Raw genomic sequence first — 11,648 nt, forward strand, 5'->3', positions numbered from 1 at the left:
GTGAAAATATGTCAATGTTGACAGCGTATTACATCAAAGCATGCTGTAAATATGTATGAATATGTGAAATACGTATTGTCAATATCTGACAGCGTATAAGTCATCACAACAAATGCTGTAAATATTTGGCAGTATATGTGTCAAATACGTATTGTCAATATTTGTCAGCTTATTATGTCAAATAATGCTGTAAATATGTATGAATATGTGAAAATACGTATTGTCAATATCGCACATCAGATAATGCTGTAAATATGTTAAATAAAATACGTATTGTCAATATTCCAGCAGTATCAAGCATACTGTAAATATGTATGTGAAAATACATTGTCAATATTGACAGAAATCAAATAATGCTGTAAATACGATACGTATTGTCAATATTGACCGTATCATGCTGTAAATATGTATCGAAAATACGTATTGTCAATATTTGACAGCGTTTTACATCAGATACCCCTGTAAATATGTATAAATATGTGAAAATAATATATTGTCAATATTTGTCAATCATTGCTGTAAATATGTATAACGTATTGCGTATTACATCAAATGATGCTGTAAATATGTATATATCAAATATGTGAAAATATGTATTGTCAATATTTGAATATCTGACAGCGTATCACATCAAATAATGCTGTAAATTACATCAAATTTGACAGCGTATTACATGCTGTAAATATGTATAAATATGTGAAAATACGTATTGTCAATATTGACAGCGTATCACATCAAATAATGCTGTAAATATGTATAAATATGTGAAAATACGTATTGTCAATATTTGACAGCGTATCACATCAAAGCATGCTGTAAATATGTATAAATATGTGAAAATACGTATTGTCAATATTGACAGCGTATCACATCAAATAATGCTGTAAATATGTATAAATATGTGAAAATACGTATTGTCAATATTGACAGCGTATCACATCAAATGATGCTGTAAATATGTATAAATATGTGAAAATACGCATTGTCAATATTTGACAGCGTTTCACATCAAAGTATACTGTAAATATGTCACAGTGTGTCAAATAATACGCGTGCTGTAAATAACGGGCAGTGTAACATATCAAAGCATGTTGTTTGGGCTACAATATACAGTTTCCAGGTCTGTCAGCCCAACACTCAAGCTCGTGGGTATTAGCAATGTGAGTGAGATAAAAATGACGTGTGGGATTATTGCACCTTATCCGCGTTAAGCTAGTCTTAAGCTTTTATAGTACAAACCCACTGAGATACCATGGGTCTCCCACTCGCACACATACTGACGTCGGCCGGTCGATCCTTGCTTTATCCCTTTAAGACGAGCACCAGACATTGAACAAATCAGGGGATCGAACCCTGACCTACCGCTCTCTCGGAAAAAAGCTCTGTCCACTAGACCACCGGGGCGTTGTAGTAGTAGTAGTTGTAGTAGTATCAGTAGTAGTTGCCGTCGGGGCAGCAGTAACATGAGTAGTAATCGTCGTAGCAGCAGCGGTATTAGGAGTAGTAACAATAGCAGTAATAGCAGTTGTTGTAGTAGCAGTAGTAGTACTACTACTACTACTGACTGACTGAGTTTGGTTTTACGCCGCTTTTAGCAATACTCCAGCAACACCGCGGCGGGGAACACCAGAAATGGGCTGCACACACTGTACCCATGTGGGGATTCGAACCCGGGTCTTCGGTGTGACTAGCCAACGCTTTAACCACTAGGCTACCCCACCGCCCCTACTACTACTAGTAGTAGTAGTAGTAGTAGCAGTAATACCAGTTGAAGCAATAGCATTATTATGATTATTATTATGTATTATTATTATTATTAGTAGTAGTAGTAGTAGTAGTAGTAGTAGTAGTAGTAATAGAAGAAGCAGCAGCAACATCACTACTTCCACTACTACTACTAGTAGTAGTAGTAGCAGCAGCAGCAGCACCATCGACAGAAGTAGTAGTGCTGCAGCAGTTTTGTGGTCCCACCTGTGCTTTCACTTCCACATAGATGTCAAAAGAACCTTTAACACAGGCCTAATGATTATAGAAAGCTATTCCACTGACAATACAAGACACGGTGTCCATTTCAAGCCATACATTTCTCACATGACCATAATTACGGATAATCTAATTTCTATACAATCATACGCTGTAAATATATAATGACCATAATATCGGCGTATATCCAGTTACAAAGTCCTGAGACTGATATCGGTATAGTATAAAGTTCCAATCAATGTGACCTAAATCCCCTGAAGAACATCAAGGAAGAACATCACGTGTTGCATAGTTTGGTTGATTGTTGTTTATGGCCGCAGTCCGGGTTTCCTAGCTACGTGACGCAATGCCGAATTTGGGTTACTGGGGCACCTGACAAGATTCTGATGTACGGTAATTCGTTTACCCGAACAAAGTGGGAGAAAAGGTGTCCGGAAAAGCGAGGTTCGTCTGTGACCGATTCTGGACCAAACAGAGTAACGCCCACTGCCATCGTGTGTGTGTGTGTGTGTGTGTGTGTGTGTGTGTGTGTGTGTGTGTGTGTGTGTGTGTGTGTGTGTGTGTTTTTGTTTGGCTTGGGGGTTAGCCTAGTGGTTAAAGCGTTCGCTTATCACGCCAAAGACCCGGGTTCGATTCCCACATGGGTACAATGTGTGAAGCCCATTTCTGGTGTAGGTGGCCGTGATATTGCTAAAAGCGGCGTAAAACTGAACTCACTCACTCTACTGCCATCTGGGCACTATGACACGATGTCAACCGCATCATTGAGTCTGACCACCCAATCAACATCGTCGTCTTTCTCCAGATATTCAGTATACTGGACACACAGTCCAGGAATCAGTTTCTAACCTTCTCTGGCCAGGAGGAATTGCTAACAAAAATTGCTGCAAACCGTCGTCATGTTTTGATAGTCATTCTTTATGTTTTGTTTGTTTGTTGTTTAACGCTGCACTTAGCAATACTACAGTTATATGGCGGTGATCTGTAAATAATTTAGACTGGACCAGACATTCAAGTGATCACAGAAACGTAGAAACTTGAAATTCGTTGAAACTTGAAAGTCGGACCAGCTGTAAGGAAATGTTACTAGCCCATTTAAATATCACTGACATCTGGTTGACGGGCAAGCAGTTATTTCGAACACTGTTGGCATATATTCTAACCCGGAAACCGAAAGGGAGTCCCCGAGTTAAAAATGATGCATGTGACAATTCGACACAAGAGCACACCTCTTATCTTTTCAGCACAATGATAAGTTTCCTCAGAACATCGCCCGCAGAACGTTGATAAGGAAGCATGTAGACGATTGAACGGCGTAATGAAGTTATCGCTCAAAATGATCACAGTTGCACTGTACACTTCATCGTGGTTGTCGTTTTGTATTATACTTGAGTTGCTAGGGAACATAAATGAACAGTAAGCTTGAAGACCAATTTCATCGGAAATCACATACAGAGTGGTCCTGTCGTCTAAGGCGCGGCAATTCGAAATGTGGAGTTGCGTCCCTTGGGTTCGTAGGTTCAAAGTTTACATTCACCATTAAATTGTGTTTCTGGCTTTTTCAATGCCACACTCGAGCTCGTGGGAATTAACAAATCACATACTCACTCAACTGAAATTGTCTGCATATTTCGTGCTATAACATAGGCGGATCCAGAGGTGGGGTGCAGGGGTGCGTGAAACTGAAGTGTGCAACCCCCCTTTCTCAAGAGTGTGCATCCCCTTTCTGAAAAATCTGTATCCGCCCCTGTATAATACAAGGTCAGATACAGTATGTTACAGTCTGTACGAGACTATTTCAGATACAGCGGGGCGGTGGGGTAGTCTAGTGGTTAAAGCGTTGGCTCGTCACGCCGAAGACCCGGGTTCGAATCCCCACATGGGTACAATGAGTGAAGCCCATTTCTGGTGTCCCCCGCCGTGATGTTGCTGGAATATCGCTAAAAGCGGCGTAAAACCAAACTCAGTCAGTCAGTCAGTTAGATATAGCATGTAACGATCTGTGCAACGTCATAGTGCAACACCGTCTGTAACATTCTGTACTTGACCTTCTGTATGACAGAAAACACAGGGACAGATATAGAGTGATTGCAGACACTATAACACAAGTCAGATTGATAAGGCTGTAGATACTGTAACACAAGGTAAAATAGAGCATGTAACAGGGACAGATATAGAGAGGTTGCAGACACTATAACACAAGTCAGATTGATAAGGCTGTAGATACAGTAACACAAGGTAAAATAGAGCATGTAACAGGGACAGATATAGAGTGGTTGCAGACACTATAACACAAGTCAGGGGCTGACAGATAAAATAGAACAGGGACAGATATAGAGTGGTTGCAGACACTATAACACAAGTCAGATTGATAAGGCTGTAGATACAGTAACACAAGGTAAAATAGAGCATGTAACAGGGACAGATATAGAGTGGTTGCAGACACTATAACACAAGTCAGATTTATAGGGCTGAAGATACTGTAACACAAGTTAAAATAGAGCTTGTAACACGAAAACACAGGGGACAGATATAGAGTGGTTGCAGACACTATAACACAAGTCAGATTTATAAGGCTGTAGCTACTGTAACACAAGGTAAAATGGAGCATGTATGACAGAAAACACAGGGACAGATATAGAGTGATTGCAGACACTATAACACAAGTCAGATTTATAAGGCTGTAGATACTGTAACACAAGGTAAAATAGAGCATGTAACAGGGACAGATATAGAGAGGATTGCAGACACTATAACACAAGTCAGATTGATAAGGCTGTAGATACTGTAACACAAGGTAAAATAGAGCATGTAACAGGGACAGATATAGAGTGGTTTGCAGACACTATAACACAAGTCAGATTGATAAGGCTGTAGATACTGTAACACAAGGTAAAATAGAGCATGTAACACGAAAACACAGGGACAGATATAGAGTGGTTGCAGACACTATAACACAAGTCAGATTGATAAGGCTGTAGATACTGTAACACAAGGTAAAATAGAGCATGTAACAGGGGGACAGATATAGAGTGGTTGCAGACACTATAACACAAGTCAGATTGATAAGGCTGTAGATACTGTAACACAAGGTAAAATAGAGCATGTAACAGGGGGACAGATATAGAGAGGTTGCAGACACTATAACACAAGTCAGATTGATAAGGCTGTAGATACAGTAACACAAGGTAAAATAGAGCATGTAACAGGGACAGATATAGAGTGGTTGCAGACACTATAACACAAGTCAGATTTATAAGGCTGTAGATACTGTAACACAAGGTAAAATAGAGCATGTAACAGGGACAGATATAGAGTGGTTGCAGACACTATAACACAAGTCAGATTTATAAGGCTGAAGATACTGTAACACAAGTTAAAATAGAGCATGTATCACGAAAACACAGGGACAGATATAGAGTGGTTGCAGACACTATAACACAAGTCAGATTGATAAGGCTGTAGATACTGTAACACAAGGTAAAATAGAGCATGTAACATGAAAACATAGGGAATGTAGATATAAAATAGAGGTTGCAGACACTATAACACAAGTCAGATTGATAAGGCTGTAGATACTGTAACACACAGGGAAAGATATAGAGCAACACAAGTCAGAATAAGGCTGGACAGATATAGACAGTGGGTTGCAGACACTATAACACAAGTCAGATTTATAAGGCTGAAGATACACGAAAACACAGGGACAGATAACACATAGATTTATAGAGTAACACAAGTTAAAATAGAGCTTGTATCACGAAAACACAGGGACAGATATAGAGTGGTTGCAGACACTATAACACAAGTCAGATTGATAAGGCTGTAGATACTGTAACACAAGGTAAAATAGAGCATGTAACATGAAAACATAGGGACAGATATAGAGTGGTTGCAGACACTATAACACAAGTCAGATTGATAAGGCTGTAGATACTGTAACACAAGGTAAAATAGAGCATGTAACACGAAAACACAGGGACAGATATAGAGTGGTTGCAGACACTATAACACAAGTCAGATTTATAAGGCTGTAGATACTGTAACACAAGGTAAAATAGAGCATGTAACAGGGACAGATATAGAGTGGTTGCAGACACTATAACACAAGTCAGATTTATAAGGCTGTAGATACTGTAACACAAGGTAAAATAGAGCATGTAACAGGGACAGATATAGAGAGGTTGCAGACACTATAACACAAGTCAGATTGATAAGGCTGTAGATACAGTAACACAAGGTAAAATAGAGCATGTAACAGGACAGGGACAGATATAGAGTGGTTGCAGACACTATAACACAAGTCAGATTGATAAGGCTGTAGATACTGTAACACAAGGTAAAATAGAGCATGTAACAGGGACAGATATAGAGTGGTTGCAGACACTATAACACAAGTCAGATTTATAGGGCTGAAGATACTGTAACACAAGGTAAAATAGAGCATGTAACAGGGACAGATATAGAGAGGTTGCAGACACTATAACACAAGTCAGATTGATAAGGCTGTAGATACAGTAACACAAGGTAAAATAGAGCATGTAACAGGGACAGATATAGAGAGGTTGCAGACACTATAACACAAGTCAGATTGATAAGGCTGTAGATACAGTAACACAAGGTAAAATAGAGCATGTAACAGGGACAGATATAGAGTGGTTGCAGACACTATAACACAAGTCAGATTGATAAGGCGGTAGATACTGTAACACAAGGTAAAATAGAGCATGTAACAGGGACAGATATAGAGTGGTTGCAGACACTATAACACAAGTCAGATTTATAGGGCTGAAGATACTGTAACACAAGGTAAAATAGAGCATGTAACAGGGACAGATATAGAGAGGTTGCAGACACTATAACACAAGTCAAATTTATAAGGCTGTAGCTACAGTAACACAAGGTAAAATAGAGCATGTAACAGGGACAGATATAGAGAGGTTGCAGACACTATAACACAAGTCAAATTTATAAGGCTGTAGCTACAGTAACACAAGGTAAAATAGAGCATGTAACACGAAAACACAGGGACAGATATAGAGTGGTTGCAGACACTATAACACAAGTCAGATTTATAAGGCTGTAGCTTCAGTAACACAAGGTAAAATAGAGCATGTAACACGAAAACATAGTGACAGATGTAGAATGGTTGCAGAAACAAAACACAAGGGAATATATAGTATGTTGCAGATACTGTAACAGAAGGAGATGTATAGCATATTGCAGACACAAAACAAGGAAATTAAAAACAGAAACTAATTTAATGGGAATGAGGAAATAAGAATTAATTTGTACCTATACTTTAACTGGTTTAAGTTTTTTCCATGAACTATTTTGGCCTTAGGTAGTATTTGTGAGGCAGGAAATGTACTTGGTACCTGTTATATAAAATATTTCATTTGCAACGTAGTCTGAATTTGTGTCATAGTCTCTGCAATATGCTAAAGTGACGTACAAAACGAAAGTACACATTTAGATTTGGAGGGATTATTTTACATTATGTTACTCAGGAATTGGGTATGATGTCTGAGGTGTTTAGCCAACACGAGCACAATGTTTGTGACACGTAGGTCACAAAAACGTTGGGTTTTAACACATATGATAAACATCGGGTGGGTACTTTCTTTTGTACGTCACTTTAGCATATTGCAGAGACTATGACACAAAGTCAGACTACGTTGCAAATGAAATATTTTATATAACAGATACCCAGTACATTTCCTGCCTCACAAATACTACCTAAGGCCAAAATAGTTCATGGAAAAACCATAAACCAGTTAAAGTATAGGTACAAATTAATTCTTATTTCCTCATTCCCTTTAAATTAGTTTCTGTTTTTAATAATCTTAGTGACAGACTAAATTGAAAATATATTGTTCAGCTTTCATTTTAAAAAGATATTCTGTTATAAATTGTGTATGTTCAAAGGCTGTATTGTTCCAAAGAAATCGAGACATTTTTCGTAATGCCAAGATAAGATCTGGCAGTAGATCACATGGGATAGTTAATGACGTCACAGAGGGTTATGTCAGCAACAATGGCACTGATGATAATCACGTGCTCTGGGAATATAACGATGGCACCAGGGACAGTGGTAGCTCCAAGAATAGCCATGAGAAATGGCACCTTCTCGCTGACCATGTTTCTCAGACACGGCAGTGGCACGATCTATTGCATTTGTCTCTGCTTGTGATATGAAAGAGTAACAGTGACCTACTTCAGACGCAGGGTAAAATTACTTTCTCGTGTGAGCATTTGAGAGTTGGGTCTAAGTGAAAGATATTATTGTTTGTTGAGAGTGGTCGGAATTCTACACTGCGCATACGCCAGCGGTGTTAGATGTAGGTGTGGGTGCTTGTTGAAACCGTTAGGGAATTCTTCTCCGTCCGGCATTAAGTTTTTATGTCACTCTCACCGGACAAATGGAGTGCTAACGTTCTAAAATGGAATTGTCACCTTCCCATGAAAAGCAAAACGATCAAATTGGTTTACGATATGAAATTTGTCAGCGCTCTCACACCAGCGAAGTGCTATCGCTCTCCGTACGTCTGAGAGACACAACCGTCATTTGATGCTGGAACCCAAGCCTGGCTGAGTGGAAAATCGCTTGAATAATTCATCTGCGTTAAATTGCAGGATTCGGGGTAATAATCTCCGATCATTTTGAAATGACCTGGAATTCTCTGACTCAATGGTGGGCGTGGAGGAGGGGAGGGGTTACAGTAGTGGGGGCAACGGGGAGAAGCGTTCCTCCTGAGAGAGGGGTTCAAGGGTAGATGAGGGTAAAGCACCCACTTCTTGTCTCAGTGTTGTCCGTTTAAGGGAGAATCAACGGAGGGGGGTTTCTTTAGATTAATTTGAAAAAGCCACTTCGTGACTGAAATGAAATAGTGGGAGAGATTCAAATGCAAATGACATTTTACTAATGGCATCAGAGTTCTGACAGATGTTATTTTGGACACTTTTAAAAGGTCGGGTGTTAGTCTATATCCTTGTTATACCCCTACCTAACAAGACTGCTTGGGGTCCAAGATCATATCCCAACCCCACTCCCTAGAGTAGCTATGGGGAGGGATCCTTCAATAAAAAGCAAAAAATACTATTACAAGAGCACCCTACCTAAACCCCATCCTCACCCAAGCACCTTGCCTTACCCCTTGCGCGAGTGGAGCTGATGTAACTTAGTGGTATTGGTACAATGGTAACCCTACTCCACATTTCTAATAGAATATGTCATGACAGACCGATATGACAAGGGGGAATAAACTACATACACCGCCCGTCTAGCATCCTAGGGAGGAGCGGTTCCCGCGCCTTCACCAGCTACATACAATAATCACTAGCCCCAGACACGCCCTGACTTGAGTGTAGTATATCACGCGCTCAAGATATATGTTTGCTCGGGGAAACTCGGATAATTAAAAATCGACGATGGTTTGAAAACATTGTGTCAGGAGCCGCGGCACTAGTGTTTGCCAAATTCGCCAGGGAAATCTCCCGACTCATTACGGGGGATAGTTGATCAATAGTAACTAGATTAGGCCGACAACAAAAATGATTAAACTTACATCGGCGGGCAGCATGTCGGTCCCGCCACCTGCTTCCCTCGCGCTGGCCGCGTGCAGAGCCCCGGATGATGCCCCCCGGGTGCCCCACGCGCAGATTAATGCCTTGTTTCCACCGACACTTACAACTGCGCATTCAAATCTCGTAGCTTTGACAAAAACTCTTTGATGTAATGAATACACCGGACAGAATGTACATTTGCTTCTCTGATTGCGAATAAATCGAATCTGCCCTGTGAGGCATGATGGTGCGAGGGTATAGGAATGCACTGTGGAGTATTCAGCCTACCCTCATAGCACACGAGGCGAGATAAAACACCCTGGCGTCTTAAGTCGCCTACAGCAGCTAGATCAGTCTACCTCGACATCCCCAAGCCTTACCTTCTCAACCACTCGTACTCAGTACCATGGAATTCCTATTGGGTAGAGCTGGACAACCTTAACATTCTAGTAATACGGTTGTGTCTGGATGCCAAAGTGACTCGGCGTATGCCCAAGGAGAAGTATCTTATTAACAAAGCAGATGATTGGAATGGTACTTGACGATTTCCTTTAAGAAACGGAATATTTTCATCTGGAGAAGTGACAGTGATGATCAGCAACACGTGAAGAATATTCAGCCTGTTTCCTCTTCTTCATTTGTCAACTTTGGTTTGGAATGGGATTCAGACATCTTGAATATGTTCTAAGTGAGGTGAACTGATTATAAGTTTTAAAAACCGAGACTATGATTTTGAGCTAAGAATCTGTCGTGCACCGACGGATCTATCCAGTCGAAGTATGCCCACGATGCAAGACTACGACAGTCATCAAAGCCGTATTAATATGTGCGTTATGAGCATTTTGCTGTAAAAAAATGAAAACAGCGTTATTGATTCTGAAAAGAAAACAAGAATGTCATCAATTTTTATAACCCAATATATCATAATATTTCCTGTTATTTGTGTCATATGTTGGATGATGTCGTGTTTCGGCTGACTGCTCCATCTGATCATCTGATGCTGTTTGTTCATAAACATCTTTGAGTTAATAGAAATATAATTTGACCATACACCTTTCTTAATTACAACCAGGTAACTCAAATCCTGCATCTTCTTTGACGCTTTTTTGTGTATTCAATTTCGTTTTGTGTTAACGTGAATACATTCTGGAGCGGAGAACATTCACGGCCCTTCTCAAATACATCTACATGGGAATGTCACTGTGAATGAACAAACGTTGTTTATCAAATAGAGATATACAGAAAAACAAAGAGTAGACAGAGGACTGGTGGAACTGAGAAGGAGCTATATAATGGAAACTATACAACAAGGTTGTAAGACTTGAAGCCATAAATGAATGAGTGAGTGAGTGAGTTTAGTTGTACGCCACTTTTAGCAATATTCCAGCAATATTGGCGGGGGAGACCAGAAATGGGCTTCACACATTGTACCCATGTGGGGAATCGAACCCGGGTCTTCGGCGTGACGAGCGAACGCATTAACCACTAGGCTACCCCACCACCCCCATAAATGAATGAACATATCAAAAAGATACATGACTACAGAAACAAAGCTGGTTGACAAATAATGACAGTAAGAAAAAGAAAACAGTTTTGAACAATTAATTTTGAATTTAAATAATGAATATAAATTCATGAATAGTAATGTGATGAAAACTATCATGAACCAATATATGGATGAGCGCGCGCGCACACACACACACACACACACACGACAGTCATCAATGTAGTATTAATATGCGCGTTATGAGCTTTCTACTGTAAATAAAATGAAAACAGCCTTATTGATTTTAGAAAGAAGATATATAAAGATAAATATCATTAAGAATATTATAATGAAGGATGGAGGAACAGAAAATGGGTAGTGGGTGAATAAGTATATATATCATGTGGGTGGATGTATGGAAGGGTAGTTATTTCGATGGGATGATGGATGGATGGGTAGGTATTTCAATTGGTTGATGGATGGGTAGGTATTTCAATAACGTGTATGATGGATGGGTTGATATTTCGATGGATGGATGGATGGATAGGTATTTCAATGGGTTGATAAATGGGTAAGCATTTAAATAACTTGTATGATGGATTTCGATGGATGG

This window comes from Haliotis rubra, unplaced genomic scaffold, assembly GCF_003918875.1.
Source record: "Haliotis rubra isolate DU_JTF1 unplaced genomic scaffold, ASM391887v1 Scf221, whole genome shotgun sequence".
NCBI lineage: Eukaryota > Metazoa > Mollusca > Gastropoda > Lepetellida > Haliotidae > Haliotis > Haliotis rubra.